A 22,304-nucleotide genomic window follows, 5' to 3' on the forward strand; every position below is an offset into this window, starting at 1 on the left:
ACAGGAAAGACATCACCCGTTCATATTTCCACTCCTTCACAGTGCCACCAGCAGAACCACTAGGCATTTTCTTTTGCTTTTTATTCCTTACAAAGGCATCTCTCAGTAGTCTCATCTACGCTTACATTCATTCACTGAAAAAAAGTGCATTTATATTTTAATACATTGTTGTTTCTTTTGTTCTCAGATACCTTGGCACAGGGGAGAGTTTCAGCAGCCTAGCATTCCAATATAGGCTTGGGATAAGTACCGTGGCTGAATCTGTCCACATGACATGCAGAGCTATTGAGAGGCAAATGGTGGCGTCCCAGTTCCCAAAACCAACTGAGGAAATGTGGAGAAATATTGCCACCCAATTTTGGGAGAAATGGAATTTTCCAAATTGCATAGGTGCAATTAATGGAAAACATGTCACCTTAGTGTCACCAGCACATTCTGGGAGCTTGTATTTTAAGGCCTGTTTTGCTTTTCAGTGTGTATGTGTTTCCCATGCTACAGATACAGATAGTCCCCAGGAGACTTCTATGGACTTTGGTGATGGTGCCTTTTTTTCCTTCAGCTAGTGGCTCCTAAAGGTCAAGATTTGTAATTTGTACTTATAAAACAAAATGTTCATGAGTTATTGTCATTTTTTGGGGGTGGGGTAAACATACATTTAAAAAAAAAAAAAGTTGACAAAATAAATAAACGCAATACTACTATACTGTAAGTGAAAATACGATAATAATACTGTAAATACTGAATAATTACTGAATAATACTGAATAATTACTTTACTGTAAGTGAAAATATGATAATAATACTGTAAATGCAAGTACAGTAAATGGTACAGTATACTGTAAGTGAAAATATAGTAATAATACTGTAAGATTTACAGCAGCCTCTTTACAGTGTAGTTAGTGCCCGACACAGACCACATACACTATGTGTGGAACAGTGGGATTGGAATCAACTACTCCTCTCTTCCCTCATCTATTCTTCTCCCTCCATCAATTATCCCTCAGTATATTTTACTCAATTTATTAATTTATTTTTTAAAGTCATTAGAAACTTTATTAAACATTGATATTGTGTAGTTTGTGATCCTCCATCAGCAGCTGCAGTTTCTCTCAGCTGTATCAGTGCAGTCACTGTGACGTCTGACTGACAGAGGTTTTTGTACGACTCTTTATCACTGTGTGAACACAAGTTTACCACTGATAACGTGTAAACTCTGACAGTAATAATCTCCTGTATCTTCAGTCTGGACTCCACTGATGGTCAGAGTAAAATCACTGCCAGATCCACTGCCACTGAATCTAGATGGAGTTCCAGTATAACGGGTTGTTGCTTCATGTATGAGGTTTTTAGGAGCTTCTCCAGGTTTCTGTGAGTACCAGGCTAAGAAATAAACACTAGCATAACCACTCACTCTACTGCTGGTTTTACAGTTTATTCTGACTTCTTCTCCTGGTTGAACTGCTGTTATTGATGGACTCTGAGTTACAGTGATCTGTCCTCTACACTCTGAAAGAAAACACAAACAAAAATTATTAATATATATTTCACATTTTAGGAGAATTAACAATTATTGTAAAAACTGTATTACACAAACCTTGAATAAACAGTGCAATGGTCCAGATGAAGATGTTGATTGTGTTCATTGCTGTAGTTTAGTCTTGTGTGATGATGAAGATTGTGTTCTGCTCTCAGTCATGAAGTGTTAAACTCACAGCACTATAAACACTCTCAGAGCACTGAAGCATGTGCTGACAATGCAAAGAAGTGGGCAGGATTTACAACAGCTTGTGCTGATAACAAACTAATATACACTAGAGTTACAGAATCATGACTTTATTTTGTATTTTTATTGTGACTCCTGAGACACTGAGGATGTGCAGATGAACGTCCATCTCTGTGTCCATATTCAGTCATGTGACCATCATCACTGCTACACTTCCACTAGATGAACCGCCATCACTAAAGTAAGATCATGAATCATGAGTCTGTTCAGAAAGTATCAGGACTGATTGTGAATCTCTAATCAGAGTTCATGGTGTCACTCCATCTATCATGAAGCCTCATGTGTGTCTGAAATCATCAAATGGAGAAGAAACAGGCTGTTAAAGATGGAGACATATTAGAGCTTGTTCACGTTTCATGATCTTGTGTGGAGATTCATAACCAGTCCAGATACTTTTACAACAGACCTTGAATATGAAAACATGCTTGACTGTGTAGAACATGCAAAATACCTTTTATATTTTCATTGTTGACACTTTCTATTGACTTTGGCTCTAATATTCAATAAACTCATTATTTGAAGAGATTTTCACTGAAGATTGAAGTCTGAAGCTGCAGGTTTTTCTGTGAATCATGATGATTGATCTGCATATGAAGAACAGAAGCATCATTATGAGAAACTCCACAACATCATCCATGATCAAAGAGGTCAAAGGTCACCTCAGAGGTCACAGCTCATCAAATATATTTCTTTAAACAGTGTTATATCAGAAAGCATTTAGTCAAATCTGAATGAGTGAGTGTTGAGAAGAGCTGAGGATCTTCTAATATCAGTGTGTTGAAGTGTTGTTTCTCTCTCTCTGCTGGAGTGTGTGTTCACTCGAGTGGAATAGAGGTTTTTGTACGAGCGTTTCATTAGATTGTATCACTGTGGTACACATTCGGTGGAGGAACTAAACTGGTGATCGGTAAGTCTGTCTATTTAATCACCTAATAAAAAAATACTATTTAGATTTGAGAAAGTGTTTTACAGTTGAAACAGGAACAACATTTATTAATAATAATGATTATTAGATATTATACCACGGGCTGTTTAAATACTCGATTCTGATTGGCTGGAAGGTGTGCAGTAAAACCGTTTAATGCACAGGTAGTTTCAGTCCGTTTGATTACATTAATCCGCTACTATAAACATTGGTAACCATAGTAACACAGTTACACTTGCAAACAGAGTGAGAGACACATATGAAAACGTTTATTTAGGTAGGCTAAATGGATGATTTTTGCATATCGTTTAATTTATATGGTGAATATGGCAATTTTGAGAAATGGGCCCAAGCACAAGACGAAATAGAAGACTTGGAGAAGACGCTGAATGACAAAAAGCGGCACAAAGAATTAACACCGGCAGAGCTAGATAAGATCGAAGACGACAAAGATGAGGTCAGTACGAAAAAGACAACTAAATGGGCAGTTAACACTTTCAGTGACTTTTTGTGCCAAAGACAGAACAATTGTGATGTCGAGACCTACTCTGCTTCTCAGTCTAGACTTCAGTCTACCGCTGGACGCGAATACAGTGTTGCAAGTTTGATGTGTCTCAGAGCAGGTATAAACCGTCACATTACAAAATACAACATCATAAGTGATAAAGACTTCAAGTCAAGCAATGCCGTCTTTAAATCAGTTTTAAAGAGCTACAGGAAAAATGGAAAAGACACCAGCGTTCATCATCCGCGTATTACTGAGTCTGACTTGGAGAAAATTAGAAATGCACCTGCACTCTCCCCTTTCACACCCACAGGACTTGTAAGAAAAGTTGGTAACACTTTAGAATACTGTTCCTTCATTAATGAATAACTACACAGGAACAAATGAGTAATGCACTATTAACATTGTAGTAACTACTATTAACTAACAAGAAACTCTGATTAACGAATTAGTAAGTCAAAGTGTTCAGTCGAATGTGGTAGTTCACTATTAGCTAATCAATAACTACTATTTTTCATACCTCACTGAAGACTACTAATGACTACTATATACAGGTTCATAATTAATATTAATAATGCATAATATATAATAAGGTAATGGTAACTCATTAGTAATGACTCAAGTGTTACTACATCTTTCTAAAGGAACTACTAATGATTTGGATCAGTATTCTAAAGTGAAGATCATGGGAACACACTAGTAATGACTAAAGTGTCACCAAATCCATTGGAAGGAATTACTATTCAAAATCTTACAAAAATCTCAAAAGCTTACAATGACTTCAGTCAATATTAGGTAGTTATCATGTTTTTCACTTTAGATACTGATCCAAATAATTAGTAGTTCCTTTAGAATGATGTAGTAATACTTGAGTCATTACTAGTGGGTTACCATTACCTTTTATTATAAATTATATGCATTATTCATGTTAATTATGAACCTGTAGATAGTAGTTCTCTGGGAGGTATGAAAAAAATAGTAGTTATTGATTAGCTAATAATGAACTACTACATTCATCTGAGCGCTATTACTTACTAATTTGTTAATCAGAGTTTCTTGTTAGTTAATAGTAGTTACTAGAATGTTAATAATGCGTTACTCGTTTGTTCCTGTGTAATTATTCATTAATGAAGGAACAGTATTCTAAAGTGTTACCGAAAAGTTTGGTTTGACATACAGCTGTGTTTTGCACGGAGGGGAAGAGAAGGAAACCGTAACCTATCAAAAGAGTCTTTCGTTCTCCGGCAAGACGAGAATGGGAAAGAGTACCTGACCCTGGCGCATAACCCAGAGACAAAAAACCACAAGGATCCCACTGCATCGGATAGGGAAAATTTACGAGGATTTATGTTTGCGAGCCCCGGCGACCCACTTTGTCCCGTGGACAGCTTTAAAAAATATCTGTCAAAGTGTCCAGAAAATGCCGGAGCGTTGTATTTGCATCCGAGACGCATCCCTCTGTGCAAACTCGAGAGCACCGAAGTGTGGTTCACCAGGGAGCCGATGGGGCTCAACTACCTTGGCAATATGCTAAAAAGTATTTGTGAAGAGGTTGGTAATAGATATTTCGTTTTTGCCCATGAATTTAAACTGTGTTTATATTATTTTCCAAATCTAAATTGTATACTTTAAATTCTTGTTGTTCAGGTGGAAGGTATCTCACAAAAGTACACAAACCATAGTTTGCGGAGCACTGCCGTTGGACGACTCTCTGATGCAGGACTAGAAAGTCTCCAGATCGTGTCAGTGACAGGCCACCGATGCGAGGCGAGTTTGCGGTCGGGCCCCATCTTTGTCAGAGAGGAGGGCATGGAGTGACATACTGACATCTAGAACCTCAACAAGCAAAGCCAAACATCATTTCACCTCCAAGCCTAAACCTGAAATAACCCTACCCTTTTCCATGTCTAACTTCACGATAAATGGAAATGTGGAGTTTAACATCAGTTAGTATAATGATGAGTAAAACAATCCCCTATCGAAATTTCCAACTGTTTGATTTTTTTGTTTTCATTTAATTTAATGCATTTCAATAAATGTAATGTGTCTTTATATAGTAATCGTGGTTAGAGACGCCGGTTTTATTTCACACTCTACATAATTCATTTAAATAAATGACATGATTAGTTCAAATAAAGATTGCCTTGTCATTGTCAGTGTTGCCTGTCATTCATAAATAATTGTAATAAATCCATTAAAGAATCATTAAGTTAGCTATATGCTTAAGCAACGAGGGGACTGTAGACTTTAGAGAAGAGACGCACACAGGTAACTCGCGCACGCATCTCTCTCTCTCTCTCTGTTCCTTCTCTTTCAGTTCTCTGTCTCTCTCTTTTAACAATGAATTTAAATAAATGTGATAATTCATTCAACTAAAAGCAATCTGATGGCTCTACTTTATTTAAAGCGGACGGAGTGCTAGAACTAACGAGCCGGAACTTAAGAAAAGTAGGTCTGTTAAAAAATTTGTGTTTAAATCATTTTAAAGACCTCCGGTTCGCGTCAGGTGGTTCTTCGCCTCTACGGTGTGCATTAAAATCCTTTAATGCATGGCTAGCCGTGGATTATCCCTTACATATAACAGTTCTATAAGCAATAACTTTCTAACATGCCTTTCAGACCAAATCTGATTAGTTAGTATGTATATTATTTCCACGACCACTGATGAAAGAAACCACTGAGATCAATCCTGGAGTGAGAAAACACATTAAAAACAGCTGGTGTTTCTGCTTCACTCCGCATCGCTCTCATACTGTGATCTGAAACACTGACAATAAAACATCCCAGTGCCATAATCAATATCAGCTCTAACTCTTATTTCATATCAAATACATTACTACATATCAGTGGCGGCTGGTGATGATTATTTTTTGGGGGGGGGGGGGGGGCGCCTTTTTTTGTGTGTGTGTGTGTAAAAAACAGCATTTTATGTAAAATTCACTTTAAAAAAGACCCATATTTCTAACTTTCATTCATGGGGATAACATGGATAATTTTACATGGTTTAGTGTAAACTTTTTGCCCATAGTTTGTAAAATGTCGTTTTAAAAGTAAAAAATTATCATTTTAGCTACTAGATGGCTATAAAGCTCCACTATATGCTATTTGACTAACTGAAAGATATCTTTTCACAAGATTTTCCAGTTGGATTCATATCTAAATATGTCCTATCTCACAATTCTAACAATAAAAATGTTTTTTCAAATAATGTTACATTATGATTAGAATTAAACCTGAAAAAGACAAAAGTTTAAATTTTAGAGTTATTATTTATTTTAATCATCTTTTTTTCATATAATTGTACAAATGTGATCTACACTTCAGTTACTAGCTGTAACAGAACAGATATGTACAGTTAGATTATATGAACTACTTTGAACTACTCTCGTTTTATCCAACCTTCTACTGCCAGCTTATTTTCTGAGTACTATCAGGCCAACCTTGCGAATGTCATCCCATTTGACGAATTAAATACTGAAGAGATGGTGGAGGTTTTTACTAAAGCCTGCTCCATTTCTTTAGACGTTGTTGCTCCCCTTAAGCCCAGGAAAGCTAAGGGAAAGGGCCCCTCACAGCCTTGGTTAAATGATTTTACTCGCTCTCTTAGACAAGAGTGTCGTAAGGCAGAGCGTAAGTGGAAGAAAGATAAACTTCAAATTTCATATGAATGTTTAACTGCATGCTTAATCACTTACCAAAAATCAGTGAAAGAGGAAAAATCCAAATTCCTCTCAAAACTCATCACAGAAAATGCAAACCGGCCGAGAATGCTGTTCAAGACAATTGATTCTGTGCTAAAACCATTACCAGCCCCTACTCTTGTTCTATCTCGAGAAACGTGAGAACTTTTCACAGTTTTTTAATGAAAAAGTTTTGACGATCAAGGGTTCCATTAAGCCAGTAACATATACTCCACCTCTGACCTGCTCACCAATCGATTCACTAACTTGTTTTCACCCTGTTTCCTCTTCTCAGCTGGCTGATATTGTTTCTAGGGCAAAATGTTCCAGTTGTGAGTCTGATGTTGTTCCTACTCGTCTCTTTAAGGAAGTGTTCGAAACTTTGTGCCCAGCTGTAACAGATATTATTAATAGTTCTCTAGCGACCGGAATTGTCCCTGCTAGTTTTAAACATGCTGTAGTTCACCCTCTGCTTAAGAAACCCCATTGGGATCCATCTCTCCTCAATAATTTTAGACCTATATCTAAGTTGCCTTTTATTTCTAAACTTTTAGAGAGAGTTGTGCATAGCCAGTTGAATACCTATCTCAGTACATCCAATATTTCTGATACTTTTCAGTCTGGTTTTAGATCTATGCACAGTACAGAAACTGCTTTGTTGAAGGTCAACAATGACCTTTTGCAAATCCTCGACACCGGATCGCACGCAGTGCTTGTCTTATTAGATTTAAGTGCTGCTTTTGATACGATCGACCATAGTATCTTGCTGCATCGTTTGGAAAAAGTGGTGGGCATTCAGGGTGTTGCCTTGCAGTGGTTAGCCTCGTATCTCAAAGACAGAACCTTCTCAGTAAATATGGGGAAATTTACTTCTACATCTGTTCCCCTCCTTTGTGGTGTGCCCCAAGGGTCCATTTTAAGCCCGCTCCTCTTTTCACTCTATATGTTGCCACTGGGTGCCATTTTTGAGAAACATAGGATATCCTATCACTGTTACGCTGACGATACACAGTTTTATCTACCGGCAAAAACTGATATGTCTTATCCCCTGGAAGCACTGTGTGACTGTTTTGAGGAGATCTAATGTTGGATGGCAAATAATTTCTTACAATTAAATGAAAGTAAGAGCAAAATTTTGACTTTAGGCCCCTCTAGCTTCTCATCTACTTCTAATTCTGGTTCGATCCCTGTCAGTGCTCGACCTCATGTAAGGAATCTCGGATTTACATTTGATTCGGCACTTAACTTTGATAAACAAGTCAGCTCAGTGGTAAAAGGCAGTTTCTTTCACTTGAGATCGATTGCAAAGGTAAAACATTTCTTGTCTCAGAAAGATTTAGAGATTGTAATCCACGCCTTCATTACATCACGGCTGGACTACTGTAATTCCCTGTACTGTGGTCTGCCTCAAACTACAATCTCTCGCCTGCAAATTGTTCAAAATGCTGCAGCGAGACTTCTGACCGGTACAAAAAAGAGAGATCACATTTCACCTATCCTAGAAACTTTACATTGGCTTCCGGTGAAGTTCAGAATCGATTTTAAAATAGCAGTTTTTGTGTACAAGGCGTTATCCGGTGTTGCACCAGAATACCTATCTGACCTTCTTACTCTGTACACTCCCCAAAGAACTCTCAGGTCTTTTAATCAGCTTCTTTTAACTGTCCCACGCTTTCGCTGTAAAACCAAGGGTGGTCGGGCCTTCTCTGCTGCGGCACCTAAACTCTGGAACAGTTTGCCCTTCGCTGTGAGGTCTGCTCCGTCATTATCCAGTTTTAAATCGGCTCTTAAAACTTATTTATTCTCTCTGGCTTTTAATTAAGTCTCTTTTGATTGATTTTATATGATCTATTAAATGGATTATATTGGGTGTAATCGTGTCTATAATTGTATTTTGTCTTGTCTATTCTAATGCTTTTTATTTGCACACTGTAGCTCTGTACAGCACTTTGGCGCAACTCTGTTGTTTTTAAATGTGCTATAGAAATAAAATTTGACTTGACTTGACTTGACTATATATTGAGTACAAATACATGACATGAACATCAAAATGCAATGAATTGAACAGCATAACAAATGAGCAAATAAAGCCAGCCACCTCCGTTTCTCATAACAAGCGCGGGTGAAGCTCCGGGTGTAGCTTCGTCCTCTGGCACTGGCCTGCTGCTGGATCTGTATATCGGGTTGGTCCTGTCCGAGATCCTTTATCCTTTTTTTTTCTTCCAGCGAACGCCTTGTGAAAGGTTTTTTTTTTTTTTTTTTGTAAATCAATGACAGAATTTGGTTTAACTTCTGCCATTCTCTCTACGAAAATGATCAGCCTAGCAAGGTTTTGACGGAGTCGGAGTGACGGTGTCGCCCGCGCACTCGCACTCGCAGGAGTGGCAAAGAGCATTGAGTTGAATGGCCGGTGACGACAATTAGATTGGATAAAATAACATGTATCCAATTCTGATTCGCCAGGGACGCAGCGACCTGCATCCGGAGGAGAATCTTTAAGAAACCAATTAGAGATCGGTCACATGTTGCCCGAAAATTTAAAGGACTCAGATAGACATCCATTTGTCCGGCGTCCCTCTCACATGAAACCGCATGAAACTTATTGAAAAACATAATAAAGAAAATAGTTAACCGATTAAAGCCAGTGTTTATTAAATGCTGAGGCCCTTACTTCTTACATTGTATGAGTAAACTATTGTATTTTTTATTTTTATTTCATTTTTATATAATTTATATCATATACATGTATATTTCTGGAATTTTGATGGGGCGGCCCCAGCGCCCTCTATTGACAAGCCGCTACTGCTACATATAAATGTATATTTATTTTTAAAGTCTTTAGAAACTTTGCTAAACATTGTCATTGTGTCGTTTGTCCCCGTCTTCATACCAGCGTGACTCCGATCTTCAACCCGATGGAACTGGATAATATTCAGAATATTCTGATCCAATCTGACCTCTGACCTGTAATGCTGCCTGATTCATAATCATAATCATACACTGTTGGTTCGTTAGCCAGAGGAGAACTGAGCGACTGAGTCTGGTTTCTCCCAAGGTTAGTGGCCTATGGTGATGTGGGGCTATTTTAACCACCAAGCTGGACTTGGACGATATTTTCTTCTAGATCTGCTGTACGATCTTTATTGTATAAATAAAGGTGACTTGACTTTGTGATCCTCCATCAGCAGCTGCAGTTTCTCTCAGCTGTATCAGTGCAGTCACTGTGACGTCTGACTGACAGAGGTTTTTGTACGACTCTTTATCACTGTGTGAACACTCCACCACTGTGTAAACTCTGACAGTAATAATCTCCTGTATCTTCAGTCTGGACTCCACTGATGGTCAGAGTAAAATCTCGTCCAGTATTTGCTGTTCCACTGCCACTGAATCTAGATGGAGTTCCAGTATTACGGGTGTTTATATAATAAATCAGGAGTTTAGGAGCTTCTCCAGGTTTCTGCTGATACCAGGCTAAGTAGCTGCCTAATATTCCTACATCTATATTACACTCTATTGTTGCTGTTTGACTCTGTTGGACAGTTTTAGCTTCAGGTTGAGTCAGAGTCACTGCTCTGGATTCTGAAGAAGAGAAAAGAAAAACTATTAGTGTTTAAAACTATTATCATCATAAAGTTTTACAAAAACACCAAAACCAGAGTCAGTTTTTACATCTTACCTTGAATAAACAGTGCAATGGTCCAGATGAAGATGTTGATTGTGTTCATTGCTGTAGTTTAGTCTTGTGTGATGATGAAGATTGTGTTCTGCTCTCAGTCATGAAGTGTTAAACTCACAGCACTATAAACACTCTCAGAGCACTGAAGCATGTGCTGACAATGCAAAGAAGTGGGCAGGATTTACAACAGCTTGTGCTGATAACAAACTCATAAACTCTACATAGAAGATTTTACTTGCAGAATAATGTTATTGAACCATTTAGTGATTAATTGCACATATTTATTAATTGTGAAATATTTTTGTTATGTTTGTCAGGCTTTGTCAGGCTTGACATTGAGCAAGATGGCGCCGAGTATGGCTGCTGCGTTGCGAGCTCCGACACAACATAGTAGTCTTTTGTTTGTTTTGTTTACATTTCTTATGTTTTTCGTCTTGGATGTTGTCTGCTTTATTGTGTATGACAGACAAACACTTTTGGATATTGGTTCGGCAATCGCACACCGAAAACCGGACTTTATATTCTTCAAAGACGACCCGCTGTTTACAAACACGGCAGCGGAGCCCTTTGTCTGGGCAGCTCGGCCGCGGAAACGCAGCCGGAGAAGGGGAAGAAGAGCCGGCGTTCTCATCAGAGTAAGACGGCGCGCAAATCGACCCCCGCTCCCCAGTATTCTACTGGCAAATGTTCAGTCTTTGGACAACAAGCTCTGCGAGCTGAGAGCGCGGATCTCTTTCCAACGTGAGACGAGGGACTGTTGCATTATCTGCCTTACAGAAACGTGGATGTCTGCTGAGATTCCAGATTCGGCTATCGAAACTGCGGGGTTCTCCGTGCATCGAGCGGACAGAGCAAAAGACCTCTCAGGTAAAAGCAGAGGTGGTGGTGTATGTTTTATGATCAACAAATCTTGGTGTGATCAGAGGAACGTACATTCTATCAAGTCTTTCTGCTCTCCTGACCTAGAATTTCTCATGCTTCTGTGTCGACCATTCTGGCTACCGAGGGAATTCACAGCGGTCATTATCACAGCTGTGTACATTCCCCCACAAGCCGACACAGACCGGGCACTAAAGGAACTGTATGGGAGAATAAGTGAGCAGGAAATCTCGCACCCTGAGGCCGCGTTCATTGTGTCTGGGGACTTTAACAAAGCCAACTTCAAGAAAATAGCACCAAAATACCACCAACACGTAAAATTCAACACACGAGGGGACCGGATTTTGGATCATTGCTACTCTCCTTTCCAGGATGGCTACAAATCCCTCCCCCGCCCACCACTTGGCAAATCAGACCATTCTTCCGTTCTCCTTCTGCCCGTTTACAGGCAGAAACTAAAACAGGAAACACCCACCCTCAGAACGATCCAGTGCTGGTCGGACCAATCAGACTCAATGCTACAGGATTGTTTTGATCACGCGGACTGGGAGATGTTCCGGTCGGCCTCTAATAACAACATCGAGGTCTACGCTGATAGCGTAACGTGTTTCATCAGGAAGTGCGTAGAGGACGTTGTTCCAACCAAAATAATACGGATCTACCCTAACCAGAAACCATGGATAAATAGTGAAGTTTGTGCGGCACTCAATGCGCGGACCTTCGCTTTTAATTCCGGGACTGTGGAGGAGCATAAACAAGCTAGTTATACCCTCCGAAAAACTATCAGAGTAGCAAAACGCCATTTCAGGGACAAGATTGAAAGACAGTTCAACACCACCGACTCTAGAAGCATGTGGCAGGGAATTAACATCATCACGGACTACAAAGGGAACACAAACTCCACAGTGAACACCGCTGCCTCTCTCCCGGATGAGCTAAACACTTTTTATGCTCGTTTCGAGGGAACTTACAACCCCCTCGCGGAGAGAGCTCTCGCGGCTGAAGCTACAGAGGTTAATACACTCTCCGTCTCTGTAGCGGATGTAACCCGATCCTTCCGACGGGTGAATATCCGTAAAGCCGCGGGTCCAGACGGCATTCCGGGCCGTGTCATCAGAGAATGCGCGAACCAACTGGCTAGTGTTTTTACGGACATTTTCAACTTGTCCCTCTCCCTGTCTGTAGTCCCCACATGCTTCAAAACGTCCATCATTGTACCTGTACCGAAGCAATCCAACATCACCTGCTTAAATGACTGGCGTCCTGTTGCTCTGACCCCCATCATTAGCAAATGCTTTGAGAGACTAGTCAGAGATTACATCTGCTCTGTTTTACCTCCCTCACTGGACCCATTGCAGTTTGCATACCGCAACAACCGTTCCACTGATGATGCTATTGCATCTACAATATACACTGCTCTCTCCCACCTGGAAAAAAGGAACACATATGTGAGAATGCTGTTTGTAGACTACAGCTCAGCATTCAATACCATAGTGCCCTCTATGCTTGATGTGAAACTCCGGGCTCTGGGCTTAAACAGCTTGCTGTGCAGCTGGATCCTGGACTTCCTGTCAAACAGACGCCAAGTGGTTAGAATGGGCAGTAACATCTCCTCATCACTGACCCTCAACACTGGAGCCCCTCAGGGCTGTGTTCTCAGCCCACTCTTGTACTCCTTGTACACACATGACTGTATGGCAACTCACAGCTCCAATACCATCATTAAGTTTGCTGATGATACGACGGTGGTAGGTTTGATCACCGACAACAACGAAACGGCCTACAGAGATGAGGTACACACTCTGTCACGCTGGTGTCAGGAGCATAACCTCTTCCTCAACGTCAGCAAGACCAAGGAGCTAGTGGTTGACTTCAGGAGGAGTGGCAAAGAACATAACCCCATCACCATCAATGGAGCACCGGTGGAGAGAGTCAGCAGCTTCAAGTTCCTCGGTGTCCACATCACAGAGGAACTCACATGGTCCGTCCACACCAAGGCCGTTGTGAAGAAGGCTCACCAGCGCCTCTTCTTCCTGAGACGGCTGAGGAAGTTTGGAATGAACCGCCATATCCTCACACGGTTCTACACCAGTACTGTAGAGAGCATCGTGACTGGCTGCATCACTGCCTGGTACGGCAATACCATCGCCCGCGACCGCAAAGCCCTGCAAAGGGTGGTGCACACTGCCAGTCGTATCATCGGAGGTGAGCTTCCCTCCCTCCAGGAAATATATGCCAGGCGGTGTGTGAAGAAAGCTCGGAGGATCATCAGAGACTCTAGCCACCCGAGCCATGGGCTGTTCTCACTGCTACCATCAGGTAGGCGGTACCGCAGCATCAGGACACGCACCAGCCGACTCCATGACAGCTTCTTCCCGCAAGCAATTCGATTTCTTAACTCCTGATCCCAAGTGATCAATAACCATAATCACACTGCATCTCAAAACACCTCAACTTAACCTACTGTATATTTACATTTATTTTCTTTCGCATGTGTATTTATTGTATGTATAGATGTCTATATTGTATATTGTACATTATTTATTGTATATTGTATAGTATATATGGTGCTGTGAGTTATCGTGCGCACATTAGAGGTGTAATCTGTAAGTGTAAATTGTTTCGTCCATTGTGTCATGACTGCTATGCTGCTTGGAACTGCACCTAAGAATTTCACCACTGTTGCACTTGTGTATATGGTTGTGTGACAATAAAAGTGATTTGATTTTTTTTTTTTTGATAAGACACTAGGTTTTGTCTGGAGAATCATGAATGTAGATCATTTTAAACATATGTCATACGCAGCAGTTTCTCTGAGTACAGTTCTGTGCTACACCTTTATAAGCATGTTAACAATGAGAAATCAAGAACTAAATAAATCAGTTTTACTATATTTAGAGGAATAATAAAAATAAAAAAATCCATTATGGTCTTTGGAGTCAATGTTGGCATGTTGCTCTCTGGGAAATATTATCATGATGTCTATTTATTCCCACATTTTCCACATGCATGAAGTTCATCAGGACTCATAATCAGGTCATTATATATTAAACAATGTGCATCTGAAATGTTCAGAATTATTGATTGATTTCTTTGAAGCTGCAGGTTTTTCTGTGAATCATGATGATTGATCTGCATATGAAGAACAGAAGCATCATTATGAGAAACTCCACAACATCATCCATGATCAAAGAGGTCAAAGGTCACCTCAGAGGTCACAGCTCATCAAATATATTTCTTTAAACAGTGTTATATCAGAAAGCATTTAGTCAAATCTGAATGAGTGAGTGTTGAGAAGAGCTGAGGATCTTCTAATATCAGTGTGTTGAAGTGTTGTTTCTCTCTCTCTGCTGGAGTGTGTGTTCACTCGAGTGGAATAGAGGTTTTTGTACGAGCGTTTCATTAGATTGTATCACTGTGGTGGACTTTCGGTGGAGGAACTAAACTGGTGATCGGTAAGTCTGTCTATTTAATCACCTAATAAAAAAATACAATTTAGATTTCAGAAAGTGTTTTACAGTGGAAACAAGAACAACATTTATTAATAATAATGATTTTTAGATATTGTGGTGATACTTTACTTAAAGCCTTTATGTATAATGCATTATAAAGGTATCAATAGCGTATGTTATAATGTCATATATGTTTTCATAAATAACTGTAACCAAAGTTAAAATGTTTTATAATATTTGCACATTCCTTGTTACATCTAGAATTGGTTGTTTGTCATGAGTTTTAGTGTATTATAATTTTTTGGAGGTGTAACAATGAATAGATAATATTATAATGTGTTAAAACCTTGGTTACAATTATTGAAGAGATTATACTTGCATCATAATGTGTAAAACAATATATAATTAATGCATTAAAAATACGTTTTATAATGCAATATGTATAAAGGCTTTAAATAAAGTGTTACTGATATTTTTGTATAATTATTTAATCTAAAACTATGATATTATTATTATAAGAATTGCATTATTTCTTTCAACAAAAAAGGAATTCTAAACATATTTCCACACTGTGTCTCACTATGAGTTTAATCAGTTTATTACAGGTTTGTTTTTCCTTCATTTATTTCTACACTGAGTTCATATTTAGTTCATCTTTTATTGTAGAAATCATACATGGAAAAAGAGATTTGACATCAGAATGTAAATGTTGCTGCTTTCTGTAGTTCAGTCAATGATACTGAATCTCTTTTGCTCATGTTGTGCTTATAATTCAGTGTTTTGTTCATTCTGTATGATTCAATTGTGTTTTAACTCTGTTTGAAATTGAGTTACATTTTCAGTTCAGGTGAATATCTCAAAATGTAAGATATTAATGTTCAGAGTGAATAATTGCTGGAATTAAAGCAGTCAGATCGGCCTGATACTAGATAATATGTGTTATAACTGCTGTTACACTTATTGATGAGATCATACATGCATTTTAATGTATATAGCAGTGCATAATTAATGCATTAAAATACTTTTATAATGCAATATGTATGAAAGCTTTAAACAAAGTGTGTGTGTGTGTGTGTGTGTGTGTGTGTGTGTGTGTGTGTGTGTGTGTGTGTGTGTGTGTGTGTGTGTGTGTGTGTGTGTGTGTGTGAATGTGTTGTGTTTGTCTCCTGCAGCTGGTCCCACAGTGAAGCCCTCAGTGTCTCTGCTGCCGCCCTCTTCTCTGCAGATCTCTGGAGACTCAGCCGCACTGCTCTGCCTGCTCAGCTCTTACTCTCCACAGGGGGCGCTGGTGAGCTGGACACTGGACGGGTCAGAGGTCACCGAGGGGGTTCTGACCAGCGCAGAGAGCCAGCAGGACGGCCGCTACAGCCGCAGTAGCGTCCTGACCCTCAGCAAAGCACGCTGGGAAGCGGGAGAGCTGTACGTCTGCAGAGTAACACATGATGGAGCTCCTCATGAGGTCTCGTTCCACAAGAGCTCTGAGTGCTGATGTTTCTCTCCTGAAGATGAGCCGTATCTGAGTGTCCTGTGTCAGGCAGGATTCACATGAGTCTAGTGCTGCAGCTGTAGTGATTTACAACTCAATACTGAAACTGAGTGTGTGCGTGTGTGTGTGTGTGATCTTTCAATCTGCTGTGTTTGCTGCAACATTCAATAAAGCTTCTCAACAAGTTCACTTTGTGTCTGACAACATCATTCAACTAACAGATGAAGATGCAGGTGCTTTTCAGAAGGTTGATGTAGCAGTAAATGTCAAATAAAGCTCTTGGGGTTTGAACATGGTCTCTGGAGACAGAGCTGCTCTATTCTGAGAGGATCACAATCACTCCACCCTGACAATGCAAATGGGGTTTCAGTCTCACTCTCTGATTGGTTACATGATCTGGACTGGAACACTTTCACTTCTGCTTTAGTGAAGCAGCGCAGACAAACTGATCATTATATTTATAGGAGATTAAAAAGTTTAGAATATAAAAAGATCATAAAAAAGATCAAGATCAAGAATCAGCCGTTCTGACACTAATTGTTACATAATCATTACATTTATAGGCGATGGTGTAAATATACTGCATATGAAAATGTTATTAAAAATATAATACATGATCATAAATCAAGAATCAGCCGTTGTGACACTAATTGTGTAAGAATGTAAAAGTTTGTGTGGCTCAGATGTAAAGCATCACGTCCAGACAGCAGAAGTGACTGAATGCAGTCTGTTCAGTTTGATTGACAGGATCATATATTACACCTAAAACATGATGATCATATTGAAACACTGACTCATTCTCTTCATAAACACAAGAGTGATGTTGATTGTAATGATATAGTGTTATTAGTGTTTGGATCAGTGGCAGAGGTTTGACAGTTGATGCTGGAAGGCCAAGAGAGCATTACAATAGTCCAGTCTGGAGAGAACAAGAGTTGTGTAGCTCTGATAGGAAGGGCCTGATCCTCCTAATGTTGTATAAGGCAGATCTGCAGGACCGGGCAGCTCTAGAAATGTGCTCTGAGAAGTTTAACTGATTGTCAATCACAACTAATACTTAGTATACTAATACTATACAGTCTACTAATACTCTAATGAGAGTTAGTGGACATTGTTGTATAGTCACGTAAATCAAGAGATCACATTCAGGTAACTCACGTGTCTCTTTGCTAGCATTGCATGTACAAAAACAACTTTCTCTCCCTCTTACATGCACACCAGTTCCCCACATAATACAACAACTCAACAACTCAAGACTAAAGCCGGGCGCACACTGTGCCATTTATAATAGTCCTTTACGATTGTTGCTATGAACATAATCCTTGCTGTAAGCCATGTCACACTGTAAGATCTCAGTCGTCATTAATGTCAGACTGTACGACAGTCAAGACGCGTTAAAAGTAGGGATGTCCCGATACCACTTTTTGCAGAACGAGTCCGATACTGATACTTTCATTTTTGGTACTCGCCGATACCGATACCTGCATTTTCACTGCATTTGTAATTTTTAAATGTATTAGTGTCAGGGTTTACAGATGAAGCAGACAAGATGGTAAGTTTAACTCTTTAATTGCAGAATGAACGGAGATGCAGATAAATGGTAAGTAACAGCAACACAGATAATCAGTGAATGCTTAGCTGGATGGTAAAGTCTCTCTTTCTTTCTTTCTTGTAGGTGATGAAGATGGAAGATAGCAGGCTGACAGTTGGATGGTGATGCGTCTCAGGTAAGGATCCAGGTAAGTGCTAAGGGGGTCTGTGAGTCTTGAACAGTCATGTATAGACGAGACCAGACGAGGAGTGAAGGGAGAGTGCTGAATATAAAGGGTGGTTAATGAGGGAGTGCAGGTGATGATGATTGGTGATTGCGTGAGTGAGTGCAGGTGTGCGCCACGGAGGATTCTGGGGAATGAAGTGCACACACAGATGAAGGCTGAAGAATGTGACCGTGACATTACTCCCCCCTCCCGTAAGGCGCGTCCGGCGCCGAAGAAGTCCGCAACGAGAAGGTGGACCAGGTTCATAAGTACGGACTCCAGGATGGTGGCAGGACAGACAGAGGAGGTGATCAGGACGGTGCAGGCTGAGCAGGGGACCATGGTGATACAGGCTGATCAGGGGACCATGGCGGTGCGGACCTTTCTGGTGGCCATGGCGGAGAGGACGGAGGGAGGAGCCATGGGGGAGGCAGGACTGACGACTCCAGGGGGCCGACTGACGGAGGCAAGGCAGGTGGTTGAGGAGACCAGGCTCTGTGCCGGGCAGCAGGACCAGCGGTGAAGGCTTTGTGCCGGGCGGGACCAGCGGTGAAGAAGGCTCTGTGCTGGACGGGACCAGCGGTGAAGGCGGCTCTGTGCTGGACGGGACCAGCGGTGAAGGCGGCTCTGTGCTGGACGGGACCAGCGGTGAGGAAGGCTCTGTGCTGGGCGGGACCAGCGGTGAAGAAGGCTCTGTGCTGGACGGGACCAGCGGTGAAGAAGGCTCTGTGCTGGGCGGGACCAGCGGTGGAGAAGGCTCTGTGCTGGGCGGGACCAGCGGTGAAGAAGGCTCTGTGCTGGGCGGGACCAGCGGTGAAGAAGGCTCAGTGCCGAGCAGTGATGAGGGCTCTGTGCTGGGCAGCAGGACCAGCGGTGAAGGCTTTGTGCTGGGCGGGACCAGCGGTGAAGGCTTTGTGCTGGGCGGGACCAGCGGTGAAGAAGGCTCTGTGCTGGACGGGACCAGCGGTGAAGAAGGCTCTGTGCTGGATGGGACCAGCGGTGAAGAAGGCTCTGTGCTGGACGGGACCAGCGGGGAAGGGTCTCTACTGGACGGGACCAGCGGCGAAGAGGGCTCAGTGCTGGACGGGACCAGCGGCGAAGAGGGCTTTAAGCTGGACGGGACCAGCGGCGAAGAGGGCTCAGTGCTGGACGGGACCAGCGGCGAAGAGGGCTTTAAGCTGGACGGGACCAGCGATGAAGAGGGCTCAGTGCTGGACGGGACCAGCGGCGAAGAGGGCTCAATGCTGGACGGGACCAGCGGCGAAGAGGGCTTTAAGCTGGACGGGACCAGCGGCGAAGAGGGCTTTAAGCTGGACGGGACCAGCGATGAAGAGGGCTTAGGAAACTTTGGCTCTGGCTCGGGGAGAACGACACTCACAGACTCTAGCGGGCAGGAGACTGGCTCTGGCGGGCAGGCGACTGGCTCTGGCTCTGGCGGGCAGGCGACTGGCTCTGGCTCTGGCGGGCAGGCGACTGGCTCTGGCTCTGGCGGGCTGGCAGGATGAGCGGGATCTGGATTTGATGGGCCGATGAGAGGAGCGAGAACGGAGAAATCATTATCTCTGGAGATAAGCTCGGTGGGAGTGACTGGTTTGACGAGATGAGTGGTGTTGGTTGAAAACGCACTCTCGGGGATAAAGCTGTCCCAGCAGACAGATATCGCCTCCCTCCAGCCAAGCCCAGAAAGATCGGGGAGCGGTCGTGGGTCAACGAACTGAGCCCCGATCCGGTAACAGTTTATGATGATATGATCGCTCAGATCACAGTCATCCACCAGAGAACAAAATCCCAACGTGAACTGAAATAGATCGCGGCTGTCCTGAGCCAGCGCTGCGATCAGGTTCCAACACATTCTGCACTGAAGCTGGAAATTACGTCGTGTTGGTGTCTGGTCTTCTGTCAGGGTTTACAGATGAAGCAGACTAGATGGTAAGTTTAACTCTTTAATTGCAGAATGAACGGAGATGCAGATAAATGGTAAGTAACAGCAACACAGATAATCAGTGAATGCTTAGCTGGATGGTAAAGTCTCTCTTTCAGATGGAAGATGGAAGATGGAAGATGGAAGATGGAAGATGGAAGATGGAAGATGGAAGATGGAAGATGGAAGATGGAAGATGGATCCAGGTAAGTGCTAAGGGGGTCTGTGAGTCTTGAATAGTCATGTATAGACAAGACCAGACAAGGAGTGAAGGAAGAGTGCTGAATATAAAGGGTGGTTAATGAGGGAGTGCAGGTGATGATGATTGGTGATTGCGTGAGTGAGTGCAGGTGTGCGCCACGGAGGATTCTGGGGAATGAAGTGCACACACAGATGAAGGCTGAAGAATGTGACCGTGACAATTAGTAGATAAACCAAAATAATATAAATCATATTAGTTGGCTTAATTTGTTCATCAAATATATATATTTCTTGCAGTTATTTTAATGCTTAATTAAGCCTGATAAAATGCGTTGTATGAGCTTCTGTTACTGTCACTGTTCATTCTATTGCTCTATCATATTGTATCTTTCATTTAATAGCAACAGCACATATTTAGAGCTGCTTCAGCAGGGCTCAGTGCTGAGGATCGGGTCAGCGGTTCAAATGTTAGTCAAAACCAGTGAAATATCAATTATTTAATCCAATTTTGATACTAAAACAAATTACCAGCCTAATTAATGTGAATTTAAAACAAGTAAACGGTCAGTAACAAAATAAAAACAAACAATCGAATAACAAATAGGACAAATAAATACAATAGAACAAAGAAAGACTACAAATTAAATAAAAAGTGTTTTGGAGTTTTTCAGGTAGATCGAAAAGGTACAGAAATTTGAATAGAGTAATCAAATGTGAAAAAAGCATATTCATTACTGTATAAATTATATATAGATGGATATTTTTGTAAAGTTGAAAAGGGTAGCCTATTTAGTCAAGATCAGTGAGTATTTCTTTGTCCTTTGTTTGATTAACATTAAAACACAGAAGCAGGTTTATCAAACTGCTGCCCCTTTAAGACCGAGCGCACGGACCGCATTTGAACATGCTACGTTCATTTGAGATTTAACCGACTTTGTTTACTATAGGATACTTGCCAAGATTGGTGTTTTTACATAATTTTGTGTGAATTCGTCCGTACAAGCGCAAGACGTGAAAGACAATTTAATTCAGTATTCGCGCTGAGACGCTGGTTTGCGGGGCGCGTGCTTTGGATGTTTGCGTTCATATAACTTCTTGACCTGCACACGTCCTGTAATAATGTAGGGAACCACTCGTTATACTTAAATCAGGTAGAAGTTCATGTTTTACTTTACTTGCATATACGATTTAGTTTTCATCCAAATAACGTGCTGAGTGAACGATCCGCAATCAAGAGCATTCAACAGAAGTGCGTGCGCTCTCTCTCTCTCTCTCTCTCTCTCTCGTCAGTTAACGTTAATAATAAGCTACATGCCTCGTTTTATTTTCTTTGCCATTGACATCCGACTGAACAAACTTTCCACTGATGTCTGTTTAAAGGGATGTGCTCGACCAGCTCGCGCCTATGCCTCAGTTCACCAAGACAAAGCACTCGCTGCGGCCAGTTTCGTTTCGCAAAATGTATGTGGTATCGGTGCGTGGTATCGGCGAATTTTTATGAGTACGAGTACGAGTATATGAGGACAGTATCGGCCCGATCCCCGATGCCAGTATCAGTATCGGGCCATCCCTAGTTAAAAGCGGACGCACGCAAGAAAACTTGTCCAGTCACCGTAGGTTTTCCACAGTCTGCTCGGGAACCGATGCTCTCGGGCCAGATATAGTTATTTCAGTGAGTAAACGGCTCGACGGTGTCACGGTTCCCCTGGTTTCCTGGTCCTGTCCCGCACTACATTTCCCAGCATTCCCCTGGATCCTCACCTGCACTCGATTCCCTCATCACCACACCTGATCTCTATCATGTCATAATTATCTCATCACCAGCCTTTATATTCTGTTTGCTCTCACTCCCTCACTGCTGGGTATTATATGCTACACATTATTCAGTTCCCTCGTGCCTTTTAAAGTTCTTGTGCTGGGCTAGTGTCTGCTGTGTTGCTAGCGGGGTGGATTCCTGCGATATCAGAAAGACATTCTGAGGATCGTCCGAGAGAGGACTTCACTCTTCTTCTGTGAGTTATATGATGAGGATCGTCCGAG

At 41.5% G+C, this 22,304-nt stretch overlaps 1 gene segment (V, D, J or C); it reads left to right on the plus strand.

Moving 5' to 3' along the window:
• Positions 1-1,301: 1,301 nt before the first annotated feature.
• LOC311282766 (immunoglobulin lambda constant 7-like) lies at positions 1,302-16,573 on the plus strand. The segment is given in 3 exons: positions 1,302-1,334; positions 2,641-2,689; positions 16,072-16,573.
• Positions 16,574-22,304: the final 5,731 nt, after the last annotated feature.

The sequence above is a fragment of the Rutilus rutilus genome (assembly GCF_951802725.1).
Source record: "Rutilus rutilus genome assembly, chromosome: 23".
NCBI lineage: Eukaryota > Metazoa > Chordata > Actinopteri > Cypriniformes > Leuciscidae > Rutilus > Rutilus rutilus.